The sequence below is a fragment of the Engystomops pustulosus genome, chromosome 2 (assembly GCF_040894005.1).
Source record: "Engystomops pustulosus chromosome 2, aEngPut4.maternal, whole genome shotgun sequence".
NCBI lineage: Eukaryota > Metazoa > Chordata > Amphibia > Anura > Leptodactylidae > Engystomops > Engystomops pustulosus.
Genome location: NC_092412.1, coordinates 218,927,611 through 218,945,562, shown reverse-complemented (window position 1 = coordinate 218,945,562; position 17,952 = coordinate 218,927,611). Strand labels below are relative to the sequence as shown.

At 43.4% G+C, this 17,952-nt stretch overlaps 1 protein-coding gene across 1 annotated transcript in view; it reads right to left on the bottom strand.

The window, feature by feature from the left end:
* The window catches only part of PAFAH1B1 (platelet activating factor acetylhydrolase 1b regulatory subunit 1), a 46,364-nt gene extending 29,016 nt beyond the window's left edge, over positions 1-17,348 (bottom strand). Inside the window, exon 1 of the mRNA XM_072138194.1 lies at positions 16,905-17,348. The gene's annotated coding sequence lies outside the window, so the exon portion shown is untranslated. The remainder of the gene's footprint in view (positions 1-16,904) is intronic.
* Between the last annotated feature and the right edge of the window lie 604 nt (positions 17,349-17,952).

Here is a 17,952-nt window from a genome sequence, read left to right as displayed (position 1 = left end):
AACGCATGCGTTTTTGTCCGTTTTCCGAAATTGCGCAATGAAAAACTGACAAAAACGCATGCGTTTTCAAAAAACGCATGCATTTTTGAAAAACGGATGCGTTTTTTAACGCATGCGTTTTTAACGATCTGAAAACGCACTTAGTAAAAACGGCCCAAAAACGCCATGTGTGTCTTCACCCTTACTGCGACATCCTTGTTTCATTTTAAAAGACTGAAATCACATTTAGAAAATGTACAAAACAGGAGAGCACCCTAACATTGGTGCGGGACCCACAGCGATCAAATCATCAAAGGAATCTATGAAAAACTAACTAATAAGCCCGTCTTCTAAAAGTTTATGGATAAATAGTGGCAAGTAGGGTTCGCTCTCCTTGCTTATCTTGTATTCTATATTCCCCAGCAGGTCTCTGCCACAACACATACATTATTGCTTTATCTATTTAGACTGTTATACTATTTAGGAACAAAGTGGATCACGTGGATGACATGGATGTCAAAAATCAGACCCTCAGATTCCAAGACTACCCAAAACCCCTTTACAAGATGAGTATTGAAAGAAATAAAAACCTCAATCTGACACATGGTATGGTATTCGAGCCAGTGGTTCCCAAACGCAGTGGTTTTGTACAAACGACAAAACTGAGACATCACCATTTGTAAATAGACCCTTAAAGGGATTGTACCAACTTTGATAGCAATCTTATAAATAATGAATGAAAGCAAAGGAGAAAACCAAGCTGTGCAACTGTAGACACTCCCTTTGTACTGAATGGGGCGGCAGGATACACCCTCCACCTGCCACTTCATCCAGTTAGTGGGAAGGGGATCCCCATTATCGTGAACTCTAGAGGTCCCTAGAAGGGGGATATCAAAGTTGTTGCAACTGTGCTACCGTAAATGTAATAAAGCGCTAATCCTTGCCGAAATGAAATAAAGACGGGCACACATCTGAGCAGTCTCTCCCAATACATGCCCCTTCCCTCCAGAGTTTTGTCAAATGCATTACTATTACAAATGTAGAAAACTAAACATTTAGCGGCTATAAAGACAGTCCATTGATAATTATTCAAAGGGCTTTTTATTTTTTATTTTTTTATTAATACCAGTAAGTCTATGCTAAGCACAGGTAATCTATTCTTCATGGTATACCAACATATGTGAATATGCCCGATAGATTTACATTGCACAGCAAGACCTGTGTGTCTCCATAACCAGTTTTTTTTTTTTTTTTTAATTTGATGTGAGGCAACAACTGCATCCAGGTGGTGAGTGAAGAGACATGACCACAGAAAAAGCATGAAAGTCAAGCAGTTTCCCATCCGTGGCCTCAGTGGCACTTGGGACATAACTGTTTCAATGCCACAAATGCATTGCAGCTCCAAGGCCACAGCTACCGATAGTAACAGGACCCACAGCAACCAGCTTTTTTGCTTACCCTAACTCAAGGGGGTTTTACAGAAATCCTTGAAAAGCCCATTGAAGACAGATAGAAGAATAAATGGCCAAAAAGCTGTCTTGTAATATTGGTGTAGAAAGCTGAGCTCCCACTGTTTGGGAGGACAACCTGTTCTACTGGAGGACATCATAATGCTCTCCAGCCTCCCAGCTGTTACATAAGGTATGCTTGGATGGAGGCACAGGGACACCATTTCATACATAGATGCCAAACGAGGACTGCAGTAATGCAATAACCTAACCAATTGTAAAACAATCCTTAGAAAAGGCACCAAAATTGTTTCTAAAAACTAGGCCTCTATCAATTGAAACTCTAGCAGCAGCGGGTGCCAAGATCTCCCCATTAAATATCAGGCTGCAGAGCAATGACTTCACATATAACCAGTAAACACAAGAGGACGCTGACAAGTAGCCGCTACACACAGGCAAACCAGACCAGAAAAAAAAAAAAAAAAAAAAAAAAAAATTGTCAAACTGGTAGTGGAAGGAAATCCCACAACAACTCCACTGACCAAACAAATAAGGCCTCTTTCACACGAATGTAGGAAAACCGCCAAGTGCCATGTATACAGATAGCATATGGCCACCTTCATTTCAATGGGCAATACCGCTATCTATTTACATGGCTGCATTGTCCACTGTACCGTATAAGAGACATTTAAAATATAGAGCATGTCCTATTCTCCTCAGCATCTGTCCCATATTCCCCATAGAACTCTACAGTAACATGGAAAACGTTTTGCATACAGTTCTGCCCCGTATGCTGAGATATAGTATGAATTCTGTCAGCCATTCCACTGTATTTTATACAGATATGGTAACATACATGCACAGATGAAAAACTACACATATACACGGATTCATACAGCACTGAAATACAGGACTGGAAAAACCATATGTTCATGTGAAGGGGCCTAAGATTCGAAATAATCAGACCTTTACAGCTATAACAATTGTGTCACATTAAGCTGATCAGAGAACAATCCTGACAAATGTTCAAAACCCAACAAGTCTTACTACTGTATGTTTCTACTTGGGTCTCTAGATGTTTCTATTGCACACATGTATTTGGCAGGTTAGAATGAGGCCTAGAGAATACAAACAATGGGATGACAATTGGGGTCAGTACAGGATTTTTGCCACAAAGCCCTAGATCTTGAAGCAGATAGGTCTCTTAACAGATAGGCACATGTTCAGGCATGTCCACTACCTACTGGGGCCTTATAAAACGTATTTTCAGCATTAAACTTTTCCATACACAAGTGCATTAAGGTAACCTGTTCTATTGTGCAAAGGGGCTCTGTAAAAATGTATACCAATAAAGGCAATTTATTGTAAGTTCTCTTGTTCAGAGTTCTTGGTTTAAGGGTTCATTCACACGCGGTATGCCCGCCGTGTGCTGGAGAGGAGGAGGAGGTGACCCCTCCTCCCTCCATAGAGAATAGCGGCGCACGGCCGCACACACGCCGAAAGATAGAGAAAGCTCTATCTTTTTGCGGTGTGCGGCCTGGATCGGTGCCAGACACGTATCTGCGCCGCTATTGCCATTTATGGGGACGTACATGCGGCTGCAAATTTGCGGCCGCATGTACGGCCCTGCAGATGGCCATGTGAATGAGCCCTAACGGAAATAATTTACCAAGTTTTATTACCTTTAAACCTCCAGCATATGTGCATTGCACCAAAGAAGCTGGGGACACCTTGCCTGCATAACCTGCCTGAGCCTGGAGCCCCCAGAGATCAATCCTGAACTCGAGGCCAGCAGATTAAAAGTAACATAACTATATGACAGATGTGACCAAACGTAAACCGGTTCGAGGTTCAGCCTTCACACAACAAAAATAATAAATAAAAAGTTAAAACATGATGCCAACTTAACTGATGCCAAGATATTTTCACTAAAGGAAAATTAAAAATGGTAGTCAATACTCAAAAGTTTTCCTGTGTCGTCCGGATGAGTACATTTTCCTGAAGTATGCAAATATCTCTTAAGAATAATTCTACCTGAACAGCATTTTATGGCACGCCAGCCTTTCCTCCAGCACTGAATGTTTATCACTGTGTGACATTAGAATTTACTTCCTAGGGTGGTGGCACACGTGGCGTTTTGAACACGTTTTAGGCCGTTTTTAAGCAGCCTTTAAAAACACATGGGTTTTTTGACCGTTTTCCAATTCTTGATTAAGATAATAAAAATAAACGCATGCGTTTAAAGGACTGCTTAAAAACGGGTTCAAAACGCCACGTGTGCCACGACCCTCAGACTATGTCTTTTGAATAGCAATGAGTGAAGTTTACAACAGGTAGTACGACCATTACTGTTCTTCATCAAGTGACAAAGGAAAGTGAAAAGTGATTGGCTGCAGTAGTCACAGGATTCTCATCAGTTCCAATATGATGGAAAGTAACATGAGAGAGAAGGGCACCAAGAACCAGGTGTCCATTTTTTTTTTGTCTTTCTCCCTGCCCACAAAGTGTTTGCTGTGAAGCCAATCTTTGGGGACCGTTCTCGTTCTTGGACCGTTTTAAAGTATGCGTTTTCAGTCCGTTTAAAAATGCATGCATTTTTTAATGTTCACCATGCGTTTGGCTACTTTTATTTTTATATTTTTTATTTTACTTTTAAGTTTATCTTACCATCTGTTAATGTTAACAGCTGCTTAACTAGGCAAGTCTCTCTGCAGCTGTTGTAATGCGGTTTTGAAACGCATGTGTCAAACGCGACGTGTGACTGCAGCCTAAGGCTACATGCACACTGCCGTTGCGCACCGTACCATAGCACGGCGGGCACACGGTAGAGCGCGGGGGAGAGGAGGTGGTGAGCGCTGTTCACCCCCCACCCCTCTCCATAGGAACATATGGCGCACGGCTCCGCAACACGGGAAAAGATAGGACCGTACGGTGCCGTGAGCCTATAGAAGTATATGGGGGACATATATAGGCCGTATATACACTCACCGGCCATTTTATTAGGTACACCTGTCCAACTGCTCGTTAACACTTAATTTCTAATCAGCCAATCACATGGCGGTAACTCAGTGCATTTAGGCATGTAGACATGGTCAAGACAATCTCCTGCAGTTCAAACCGAGCATCAGTATGGGGAAGAAAGGTGATTTGATGCCTTTGAACGTGGCATGGTTGTTGGTGCCAGAAGGGCTGGTCTGAGTATTTCAGAAACTGCTGATCTACTGGGATTTTCACGCACAACCATCTCTAGGGTTTACAGAGAATGGTCCGAAAAAGAAAAAACATCCAGTAAGCGGCAGTTCTGTGGGCGGAAATGCCTTGTTGATGCCAGAGGAGAATGGGCAGACTGGTTCGAGCTGATAGAAAGGCAACAGTGACTCAAATCGCCACCCGTTACAACCAAGGTAGGCAGAAGAGCATCTCTGAATGCACAGTACATCGAATTTTGAGGCAGATGGGCTACAGCAGCAGAAGACCACACCGGGTGCCACTCCTTTCAGCTAAGAACAGGAAACTGAGGCTACAATTTGCACAAGCTCATTGAAATTGGACAGTAGAAGATTGGAAAAACGTTGCCTGGTCTGATGAGTCTCGATTTCTGCTGCGACATTCGGATGGTAGGGTCAGAATTTTGCGTCAACAACATGAAAGCATGGATCCATCCTGCCTTGTATCAATGGTTCAGGCTGGTGGTGGCGGTGTCATGGTGTGGGGAATATTTTCTTGGCACTCTTTGGGCCCCTTGGTACCAATTGAGCATGGTTGCAACGCCACAGCCTAACTGAGTATTGTTGCTGACCATGTCCATCCCTTTATGACCACAATGTACCCAACATCTGATGGCTACTTTCAGCAGGATAATGCGCCATGTCATAAAGCTGGAATCATCTCAGACTGGTTTCTTGAACATGACAATGAGTTCACTGTACTCAAATGGCCTCCACAGTCACCAGACCTCAATCCAATAGAGCATCTTTGGGATGTGGTGGAACGGGAGATTCGCATCATGGATGTGCAGCCGACAAATCTGCGGCAACTGTGTGATGCCATCATGTCAATATGGACCAAAATCTCTGAGGAATGCTTCTAGCACCTTGTTGAATCTATGCCACGAAGAATTGAGGCAGTTCTGAAGGCAAAAGGGGGTCCAACCCGTTACTAGCATGGTGTACCTAATAAAGTGGCCGGTGAGTGTACGTCCCTCATACATGTGTGTGAATGTAGCCTAAGGGTGAAGACACACGTGGCGTTTTTAGGCCGTTTTCACATCGTTAAAAACGCATGCGTTAAAAAAAAAAGCATCCGTTTTTTTAAAAACGCATCAGTTTTTGGAAAATGCATACGGTTTTGTCCATTTTTAATTGCGCAATTTCGGAAAAAACTGACAAAAACGCACGCGTTTTTAACGATGTGAAAAGGCACTAACTAAAAACGGCCCAAATACACGTGTGTCTTCACCCTAAGGGTGATGCCACACATGGCTTTTTTAGCATGCATTTTCAGTCCATTTAAAAAAGCAGGGTTTTTTTTTACCTTTTTTCCCCAATTATCTTAATAGATAAACAGGGTGCAAGCAGCCAAACGCATGGTAAACAGTAAAAAAACGGATGCGGTTTTAAAGGGACTGAAAACGCATGCTAAAAACGTCATGTGTGGCATCACCCTTAAGTTGCCTAAGGGCAGCCATCGACTGTTAAACGGATGCATTTGGCTGGTTTTAATAGGCTTCAGAGCTGCCCACACTTCTAAAAATAGATAAACAGGTTCAAATCAGCCAAAGGCAGGCTTTTTTGTTTTTAATAAACGGACTGAAAACGCATGCTTTAAAACAGTCTAAGAACGCAATGTGTGGCAGCACGCTCAGATTCAACAACGCTGTAAAATAAAAATACAAACTGATTGGTGACAGTGTTAAGGTAAACATAGCTGATAGATCAAATCCTGTCATTTTACTTGTCTTATTTTCCTAAAGGCATTGTAACAGAGAATACATTTTAAGATGGCGCCCGCATCATGGACCGCAACCAAAACTTCGAGGCTAAAGGAATGTGGGTGTGACGTGAAAGTGCGACAGCAGGGAAACTCTCCAATTAAGATCTGGGAACCTGATTTGTTATGATTTGAATGCTCCTCACAAATTTTGCCACTTTACTAAACAAAAACTTTGACCACCTTCTGCACTTTCATTACCAACATATTATCATTGCACCAAGAAGCTCTGGTAAATGATCGCCAAATCTCCCGTTCCTAGCTAACGTAGATTTCATGTTGTAGTGCACAGCTATTCTGAACTAATTTGGCCCCACAGTCTAAAGGCAATGCAACACATGGCGTTTTGAGCCCATTTTTGGTCCGTTTTTAAGCAGTCAATTGGTAAAACCTGTCAAAAAGTTTTTTTAATGATCTTAATTAAACCTGGTCAAAAACGGAAGAATTTTCAAAAACCACATGCGGTTTTTGACAGACTACAAAAAAACGGACCAAAAACTGGTTCAAAACGCCATGCGTGGCATCACCCTAATATGCGAGCAGCATAGTGCAGAGTAGGAGAAGCTAAACACAAACAAATCAGTATAACTCTTCTCATCTGCTTCAATCCCTTCATAAAATAAAAACCTTCAAGTAGGCTTTGTGTGTCCTTTTGTGTATGTTACTTTATATGTATGATGCTTTTCTAGGCTTACTGGTGTTTATAGGTTTACCTTAAGGCTGGTGCCACACGTACCGCTCTGTCTGCGTTTGCAAATGCAGACGAAGCCGCACCCACCGGGAACGAGCAGCCGGTGTTTTGCATTAAATTAACGCTAAATACCGGTGGCTTGTTCCCGATTGCAGGCGTTTCCATAGAAATGCCGATGCGGTCGGGTCGCCCCGGTGGGTGCGGCTTTGTCTGCGTTTGCCAAATGCCTCAGAGCAGCTGAGATTTGCCCAATTACATTGATGTCAACATTGCATTTACACATGTGTTAACTATTCATTAACATTACATTAACATTCGTTTTGGAAATGCAACGTTAACAGTAATGTAATAAGGCAAATCTCCTCTTTTCAAATGCATCACAACAACTGAGAACACATGCCTTATTGCAGGCAAAATGTGTGAAGCCTAAATGTGGTGCATCTGTTGCTGGTGGGATTTATAACGCCATCAGTGTACACAACAATCCCCTCCCACCAGCCATAAAAAAAAAGTTTCAAAGAGTGAGCACCTTGAATATAAGTGCAAAAAGTAAGCTAAAAAGCCATTTTTGGGACATATTCATCAAGGCACATCAAGCACCATGAAGCATCACAAACTTTGCAGAAATCTGTAGTCCATTGTCAATACATGAGGACTTACACAGCTATTGGTTATTAAGAGACTCATTTATTAGCAGTTCTAATGTCTGATGATTTTGCCGTGATCTCAAAGCTGCTGGCTGGGGAATTTCCTCCTGTGACACATGACTGGCCCTTCACCTCTGCAGAAAGTATCTATATACAGTAGTCTGACAGCTCAGTGAGCAGGGGGTGAAATTTGAAAAAAGCTGATTAGGAATAAAAATGGATCCATGAGATATTTTTGTGATTTTTGAAAAAGTGAAAACTATGTAAAGTTTGATTTTACTAAGGCTCCCAGCTACCGATTTAGTCAATGAAGCCTGACATTATATAAGAGTCAACCTGTGGCCAAAAGTAACACTTTCTGGACCACTTACTGGTCGACAGCTTCACATGCACAATTTATTCCCTCAAGTGAAAAAGCTCAGTTTCTTACAGCTGTATCACATACACACAACCGAGGATTCCTCTCCCCGTCTGAGCTTAGTTACCCTGAGGAAAGTCTCCGGGAAGGTCCTATTCTAGGCCGTATAGAAGCTCAGTCAGTCCAAAGTCAATGTGGCTGTAAAAAACACAGGGTTCCAATACATTTCAGGACCTTCTTTGTAGGTAGCAATTATAGGACTTCATTAACTAGCCTTATGATTTTTGTTTTTTTTGGAAGGCCGCAAACTAGGCATATAGTTAATAATGGTATAACCATGATGGTAATAGTCAATTAAGTCATATGATTGTTACTTAGCAACCCACTGCAAATAAGGGATGCAAATGTAGTGCAACCGTATATCTCAGACTCCGATGGTGAAATACTGTTGACAAGCCACAAATTCGCCCAAGAAAGCCATGGTTTGCTGTCAAAAAGGGATGTGCGGGGGTAGGTTTTGGCTACTTCCCTCATCTATAACTCCAGATGAGGGTTCACCACGTATGCCACTTTATAAGCATATTAGAGGGCATTTATCTTAGGATGTTCAGGACATTTTGGCATTTAAAAAAAAAAAATTGCAACTGGGATTTCCCGGTTACTTAAAACTAGTGGCTTAAACATGGAACTAGTTTAACAATGTGCAAAGCCGAAATTATGAGTTGTGATTTTTTTTATTTTTTAAATAAATTGCAGAAAAATAAAAATTTTTAAAAATTATTGCTGTGCACTCCCTGAAGTATTTATCAAACTTTCGATTATTTAAATAAAATCCTGGGCACTACTGAGAGATTTATTTAAAGGGCCCACGTCACTTTAACCCCTTACCGGCATGTGACGTATTAGTATGTCACATGCCGAGCCCCAGTGCATGGAGAGGGCTCGCGGGCCGAGTCCTCTCCATAGCTGGTAAGTCTTTGCTGCACCAATCGCGGGTGTTTTCCTGCTGATCGCCGACAGCAAAGCTGCCGGCCCCACGCGCTGCCATCTTTCCGAGGATCGCCGCTCCCCGTGAGGTCATCGGGCAGCAGTGATCCGTCGCCATGGTAGCATCGGGTCTCGCGATGACCCGAAGCTACTTCGAGTTCACCCATTTATTACAATGTGCTATCAGCATATTGTAATGTATGAGAAGTAAAATCCCCATATACTGCCATAATGTAGTATGGCAGTATATGATAGGATCGTACAGACACCCTAGGGTTAACGTACCCAAGGGAGAATGAAAAATAGAAAAATTAAAAAAGTTAAAAAAAAAAAAAAAACCTTTCCCTAGAACTGACAAATATAAATAAACAGTAAAAATCATAAACACATTAGGTATCGCCACGTCCGAAAATGCCTGATCAATATATGATAACGGTTTTTCACTGAGTTTAACCACGTAACGGAAAATCGTGCCTAAAGTCGAAAATGGCACTTTGCCATTTAAAAAAAAAAAAAAATATCCAAGCCCACAAGAAAACTGCACAAATGTGTTTTTTTTTTTTTTTTTTACCAATTTCACTGCATTTGGAATTTTTCCCGCCTCCCAGTACACGGCATGGAATATTAAATACCACCATTTTGAAGTGCAATTTGTTATGCAGAAAATAAGCCGCCACACAGCTCTGTACATGGAAAAATAAAAAAAGTTAGATTTTTGAATGTGGGAAGTTAAAAATGAAAACGCAAAAACTAAAAAGGGCTGCGGCGGGAAGGGGTTAATAAATCTGATGGGCAGTGGAGCTCCAGAGGCAGACGCGGAGCCGTTCTAATGATAACTCCCATGGATTCCCATGTAGACTGTAGTTATGCTTTATGGCAGAAATGCCATATTTTTAAGTAAATTAGTTAAATAAACTAAGAAAAAAACCACCACAAATAGGGTTTCTGCACTTACCAGACCATTGGTGTGGAATAGACAGAACTGCCATCTGTGAGGTGAATGAAGCCCAATGGATACATTGTACAGTACACCAATTTCTACAGTACACCGATTTCCTTGGTAGTTAACATGGCCCTACACATATATATCACATAACTCTGTCTTCCCCTTAGCAACAGATAAGCTTGTTCTGACTTGGAATCTCAGTTTGCAGCCTGTTGCTGGGAAGCAATTCACTGCAGAAACAATGTATCCACTTAAAATGTTTGGTTTATGCATTGCTATTGTATGTATTACAAAACCATACATAGTCCTTATTTTTATGATATGTGATACACAAGACGGGTAAATAATATAATCACTGAGGGTTGGTCTATGGGCACCATTGCCAATAAGCTATTTGACAGTACAGGCAGTCCACAGGTTACGGACAGTATAGATTTTTTAGGTTTGTTCTTAAGTTGAATTTGTATTTAAGTCAGAACTGGTAAATTTTATAATTGTAGTTTAGGACAATTTTTTTGTCACATTGACAATTGGATTTTCAAAATGTTGTGCTGTAATGGGAACAAGAATTTTCAATAAAGCTTCTTTACAGACATTTCACAGCTGATTGTAGCCTGGATCTTGTACTGCCCCCTCTGCTTCTTCTACACGGCATGTGTCCCTGATGAGGCTCAACTCCAGTAACTTATGTTTTGTAAAGGTTCATGGAACTTCTTTTTTTGATACTGGCAAGTCAGGATCCCTAAACCTGCTTAGACAAAGTTTGAAACATTTCATTTTATCGGAAAACCCAGAGGGTATCTTAAAAATAAGATTCTTACTTCTCCTGACAGATCCTCCAATTCCAGTGTCAGCGCTGCAGTCTCCAATCATCATGTGACGTACATAATGCATGTGATGTGTGAGCCAATCTCTTGTCTCAATGATCACGTGCCAGACATTCAGACATGATCAATGAAGATAGAAACTGGCAACATGAGTGAGTATCTCAGGAGAAAAAAAAAAACGTATATTTAAAAAAAAAAAAAACGCTTAAAAAGTGCCTGTCATCAGGATCAAAACACTTTCACCTAATGAGACTCCCAATGGTTAATACCAATTCCCAATCTGCTTTAGCAATAACATTATTGGTTCCACCCACTCATAAAACACATAAAAGTACAACTGGCTCCATGCCAGCAAAAGCAGATGGGGAATAAGTATTAAAAGTCTTTGGGAACTTGTCATTAGGTGACAACGTGAAATTCTGATGACACCTATATAACCATTAGAGTTTGACGGTGGGTCACTGGATTTTCCCAATAAATGAAAAAAAATTGCATAACAGAAATCTCTTCATTTACAAGATCATCAATGCAAACCATTTAATAGAAGGAAGTTGTTATAGAATGTCAAAACTATTACCTATAATGATAGGCCAACCCCAATTTAAAGTAAGGAAAATCATATTGCTACCCTGCATCCAGACTTCATTGTGTTTCAATATGTGACTTGATGATAATGTCCCACTTTCTTATGAAACTGGCCACACACACACAGGAGCCCCTCACCCCCAACAAGAACTACTAAATACTTCTGTTCCCATCTAATAGAGGCTCTTTAAGGAGGAAAATTAGAGCTGTGTGATGAGCTATTATAGTCAGATAAAGCCACACTCAATGTAAAGTAAACTCACTGCACCTCATTATAGCCAAAAAGGTATGTTACACACCCTTAGGACCCAAAATACCCAACCTTAGGCTACATTCACACTGCCGTATGGGGGACGTATATATAGGGCCGATATACGTACCCCATAGACCGCAATGGGCGCATGGCACCCTACGGGAGCGGTAGGGTGCATGTCTTACCTTTTCGTGGCATATGGCGCTGTGTGCCATAGATCCCTATGGAGAGATGTGGTGGGAGCAGTGCTCACCTCCTCCTCTCCCCGTGCGCTGCCGTATGCCCGCCGTGCTACGGTACGGCGGGCAACAGCAGTGTGAATCCAGCCTTAATTTGTACATGAATCCCACACTGTGTGGTGGCCTGATTTCATAGACAAGCTCCAACTACCTTAGTGAAGTATTATGACTTGAGGAGTCCCTTCTTCCCTGTGGAACAGCAGCCCTGAACCGCAACCATGTTCTCAGAATGTAGGCGTTGTCCGGAGGTTTTACAGCAGTTCTGGCATAAAATATAATTATGATGCTTTTAGTCCTGTTCCCTAGCATAGTGTTCCATTATACTGTTTTTCTGTGTTATATTTTTGCAGTATTTTCTATGTATTGCAATTTTCTTTTTTAAAGTCATATCGCATGGTATCTTTGAAATTCCCCTGCCACCATGTGGTCCTATACTCACAAGCCGATTGCAGTCATATTTTGGCCCTTAAAATGAAGAAAGGCCTTTTTCTCAAGTTGGTCTACATGAACAAAATTATATGTAGGGAACCTTCCGAGATCTTTTGCGCTCTGCCTTTTCAGTACACGTGCACTGATAAATCTACCTTGCACGTAGATTGAGTATCAAAGGCTTTAATTCTTGTCAATTAGATGTGACTACACTGATGAGAGACTATAACTGCCCTTGTCAATAAGGTGTTTCCCCATCACTGCAGGCAAGTATTGCATGGTTTCATTGTGTAGAGACACACCTCCCCGACAAGGGGAATGGTAACACCATGGTATTAATTTATTCAAGCAGAATTATTCGGCCAGGACACATTTCTAGGAAGAAAAAAAATCTTCTAGAATTTGTCTTTTATGGGAGGTTTCGTATTTACAAAGAGGTGTCAGCAGCGCCTTAATTAATGATAATTTTAAGAACCTGCAAGTGGTGATATTATACCTGGCTTTTTGATTAAAAGAAAACCTAAAATCAAAAAGAAGAGGGATAAACCAGGGCACTTACTCATAGATGCAAGCACTAGGATGATTCTTACATATGTTATCCATGTCCTCCTTCCTTCTAAAATAAACTTAGAATTATACTAATAAGCCAGAAAGGCAATGGGTGGTGTTACAAGTAAGCCTTAATGCTGCCGCTTCACAGGCTGTTACACTGTGCAAGAGTACTGTACTGTGAACTGTGCGCTGAAACCTCCTCTGCTGCAGTGAGAATACATCAGGCATAAGGAAAAAGGGGAGGGACAGTGTAATATCCAGTGAAGATGCAGCACATAGAGACTCTGGTAATGCCCCCCAGAGTCTTTCATGCTCATTAGCATAATTTAAAAAGTTGATTTTAGAAGGAAGGAGGCCATGGATTCAAATATACAACCTGTAACATAGGCATTCAGGTACTAAAGGTGATAAATGTGCTGAACTACAAGTTGTTCCTCAGCCTGTGCACAGAGATCAGTTTAAGCACCTGTACAGACAAACTCCACTGCTAACTTTTGAATCCAATACTTTTAGGCTATATTCACACTGCCGCAAGGGGGACGTATCTACGGCCGACGTATATACGGCTGATATATGTCCCCCATAGACGGCAATAGGAGCACGGCACCCTACGGGAGCGGCATGGTGCTGCACACATGCGGCACTGTACCGCTCCATACCCGGGAAAAAGGACGTGCAGGTACTGCAGGCAACGGTTAATACAATATAAGGGGGTGCATTCACATTAAGGTGTGCTCGCCTGGCTATAGCCCGAGCAAGCACACGTCGTTGCGCTGGAGAGGAGGAGGAATCAGCGCTGCTCACCCCACCCCTCTCCACTGGAAATACAGTATGCTCTATTTTTCCCATGGTTCGGTGCCACACGTGGCCACTGGGTCGCCATAGCCATCAATGCTGATGTATTTCCAGCTGCAATATATATACGTCCACAGAAAGGTCGTCTAAAGGAAGCCTAAACTTGAGTAAATACACATGAATTAAGCGCACACTTCAATACATTTGGCAAATCTATGCCTGTCCATTGAAAAGAAATTAAAAACTACAATGTCGGTCCCTGGCATCAATCTGTGCAATTATATCCACCAATAGCTGGTTTAAAGGAGTTGGCAAGGAATTATAATTGATGGCCTATCTGCAGTTGGCTAAGTGTTCGCCTTACTATTGCAGCCTGCACAGAAGAGAATGGGAACTGCAGATGTAATTAGATTCTCGCCAGCACTATGAGCGTGATACCAACTGCTTTCGGCTCCATGACGTCAGGCGAGCATTACCGCTGACCATAGTGAGGAACCACGGGTGACCCTTCCACCAACTGTCTAGCTTGGCAACCAATCAGAGCTCAGCTTTCACTTTCCCACATCTGTTTAGAAGATTAAATCTGAGCTGTGATTGGCTTCTATAGGAAACTTGAACAGATTTACCCAAGAGACTTCTGATAAATCTCCCCCATGGTGCTAATTCCCAATAGCTTGCGTTTCAGCGTGATCGGGCCATACCCCTCCATGTTGCATTTGAGCTGCAAAACACAATTGAAATGCTGTATGTGAATGCGGCCTTTAAAACTAAGTCTGGTAGAATGTGGACCATCCCCAGTGCAGCAAACTCTTTTTCAACTTACCAACTAGCAAAAGAAGCAAAAAAATTCCCATATTTTAGCTTGAATATGGTGTGCAGCAGAAAACAGTAGACAGACTAAGAAATTAGAATAAGTTATTGTGGTTGTCACTAAATTTACAAGGAATGATCCAAGCACTTTAGCCTTGATATATAACCCGTAAGACGACTGCTATATAGATTGCCAGATTTTCTTGGGTGACTTTCCGTAGCACATTTGGCTATTACAAAGTAATTTGACAACATATAAAAATTACAACCCTAAGGAGAGGAAGCAAAGAAAAAAAAGGAAGGAAACAAAATAAAAACACACTTTGGTGTTAAATATAAGTACCTAAATAGGTCGATAAGTAAACAGCTACCTAGCTACTGTTAAAAAGGTGCATTTCCTAGATACTAGAAATGTCACACAGATTAGATTACTAGATACCCGCCAGCTCAGATGCTAAACAAAGCCAACTCTGAGGCATAACATCACACTACACATGCTTCAAGCAGGTGTCAAACTTCCTTTGTGTCTGGGAAAAATAAAATCTCTGTCTAACAGCAACCTAGAGGAACAACTGAAGAAACTTAAAAATGACAAAAATCAAAATGTGCCTGACAGTACTAAGCATCCATCCGGCCCCAGAATGATGCAATAGAGAAGTTTCAGAGCCTTGGATAAGCACTGCATTGTAGGAGTGGCAAGCCATAAGACAAAGAATGAGGGCTTCAAAACAAGCCAAGCGGGCACCAGCCAGATGTGACACCCGCAAAAAGCTGCCCTCCATCTAGAACATATAAGAGCAGCGGGCAAAACAAAGGGAAGAAAATTCCATGGGAATTCTTAAATGAAGCCGCAACAATGGCATGTCATTGTCACATGGTGCTGCAGAGCCCTGGAACGTACACAGGAGGCACATCACTCCTGCCCACAACTCACAGACATGGCACAATAAGAGATGCAGGGACAGGCAGAAGACAATCCGCCTTAGCAGAATGCCACCTTTGTACAGACAACTCACAAAAGAGGGCACACGTCACATGCGCAAACGAAAGCATTGTCATAAAGTCCACGGGACGCCCGGCAAGTCTCCATATCATCCAACAAATCCAGGCACTAAAACTAACAGCAAAGTTCACAGATATATGTGCAATGACAGGTGCCTCCCGTGTATATATGGACTGGTACTGCAATATCCCAAATTACAGTTAAATTCAACAAGTGGGATGAAATGATATCCCAATGAACAATATCCTTATAATCATGTAGTCTCTGATCTATATACAAGTGACATGGGCTCTATATGGGTGCACCAGGACCATGTCAGCCTCCTTACTCCACCCAGTCTGTGCTCAGCATCCATCCCTGTCATCCCACAAACAAGCAGCTGCCCTTCTAATCTTTCTACCCTGGTTTATGTAATGTATTCTTAATACGTTGGAGGACATCACCCGCCTATGGTGCAGTAAGGTATTCCCACAGCATCATCCCCGCGCACAGATGATAGAAGCAATGTATAAAACAAGGGTGTGCACAGCTACACACACCTAGCCATGATTCAGCCATCTCCCACTCCCCGCCTCTGACATCTCTAGTGCAAGCAACAGTGTGGATGACTGCAAGCCCCTGCCAGATGACAGCAACGGGTAGCAGACACCCCCCTCCCCCCCCATAGATCCTCCGATGACATAGGGGTGGCACTTCCTAAAAGTCATCACCCAGCTCAGGTTTGATAGATCATGACAAGTCCCCATCCCATACACTGGGCCAGAGGTCATCTATAGGCCCGCACCCAGATCTATATAAATCCTACATAACCTATGTAATACTGCAGTGAGCACATCACCTCCTGCTTCAATAAGCAGAGTCATTGCCAGGCCTGATCCCAAGCCATGGCACCGGCATATACCGCAGCACAGTACAGCAGGTGCCACTGATATGATAAAGCTACAGATATGAGGCGTTTATGACCAGGGAAGGGCTGACATATGGTGGCACAATACAGGGATATATACGGTTGTACAGTAGGTGCCCCCATCACATAACCTGATGTACCATGTACCAGCAGTGTCCTGTCACCATGGGCAGCGCCATCGGGAGGTGCCCTACGCCCGGTGCAGGCAGATGTGGCAGTATGACATGCTGCCCACCCCCTGTGCATAGCGGGAGCCCCCCAGCTCCTTCCCAGCAGCCCCCTGCGGGGTGGAAGCAGTAACGGCTGGCCGCCATTTTGAGAGGGAGAGAGAAGAAGATGAAGGAGGGAGGAGGCGGCAGCTGCAGCAGGAGCCGCCACATCGTCAGGAGCAGCCCCGGCCCGCCGCCCCCGTCCTCCACGGCCACCACACACGGTACATAGACGAAGGCGGACACTTACCGGGGGAGTCATCCGAGCACACAGTGCGGCGGCGAGGCCCGGGGACTCCTCCTCACGAAGGTCTTTAGAAGGGCGGGGACCCGCGGCCTCGTGTGTACACAACCACCAAATCTCAGAGGAGGGAAAAAAACCGCACGAATGGGCAGGGCACGGGGGGGGGGCACCGGGCGCCAAACAAGACCCTGCAGCGAGCAGCGTAGAGTCCTCCAGCGATAAACCCTCCACCGCGGAGAAGCCGAGTCGAGATGTGGCGCCTCCCTCTCCTCACTGTCCCTTCCGCCGGGCACTCAGGGCAGCCGCCGCCGCCGCGCTGTCAACGAAACGGAGCTCAGCAGCGCGGTGACGTCATATCAACCGCTGTAGGGGAGGAGGGAGCGACCGGCCGGCTCCAAGGGAGGTGGGGGGGAAGAGAAGGCGGGGACAGCGGGCCGCGCAGGCGCGCTGAGCTTTGCTGCTGTCTAGGTGTGGACGGCGGGAGAGAGCCTAAGGAGGGAGGGATGACAATAGGCAGTGACGCAGGGTGGGAGAAGGGCGCATGCGCGGTGGCTGACTGCCTTCAAAACAAGGTCTTGTGGATAGAATGATGGCGCCTCATGTCACACGACGGGGCGACTGTACCCGGGCTGTGTGCTCACCCACAGGGAGAGCCAGGCCTTAGGAAAATTGTCATTTTACTAAAACATAAATAAAAATAACATTGGTAATTATAGATCCGGCAGTATCTTTGTCTGTGGCAATGTATGGCGGAAAAATCCTACCTCTAGTATCTTTACTCCAGAAATATGAATAAATCCCAGGGACCGAGTAAGATGAAACAAGAGACTAGGTAGTTACCCCAGTGCTCTAGTGCTTACAGTTTAGGGCAAAGTAACTGACCTAATGACCCCCATCATCCTAGGACAAGATTCCCGGGGAATGGGGACAGGAAGAAAATTCTGCGGAAAAAACGGAAGTGAAATCCTGTGTCCATGGCGGCCAGTCATTGGATGAAGCGTGTTCTGTGACCCTACGGTCGGGCACGAAACCCAAATAAAAATACCAAAATAAG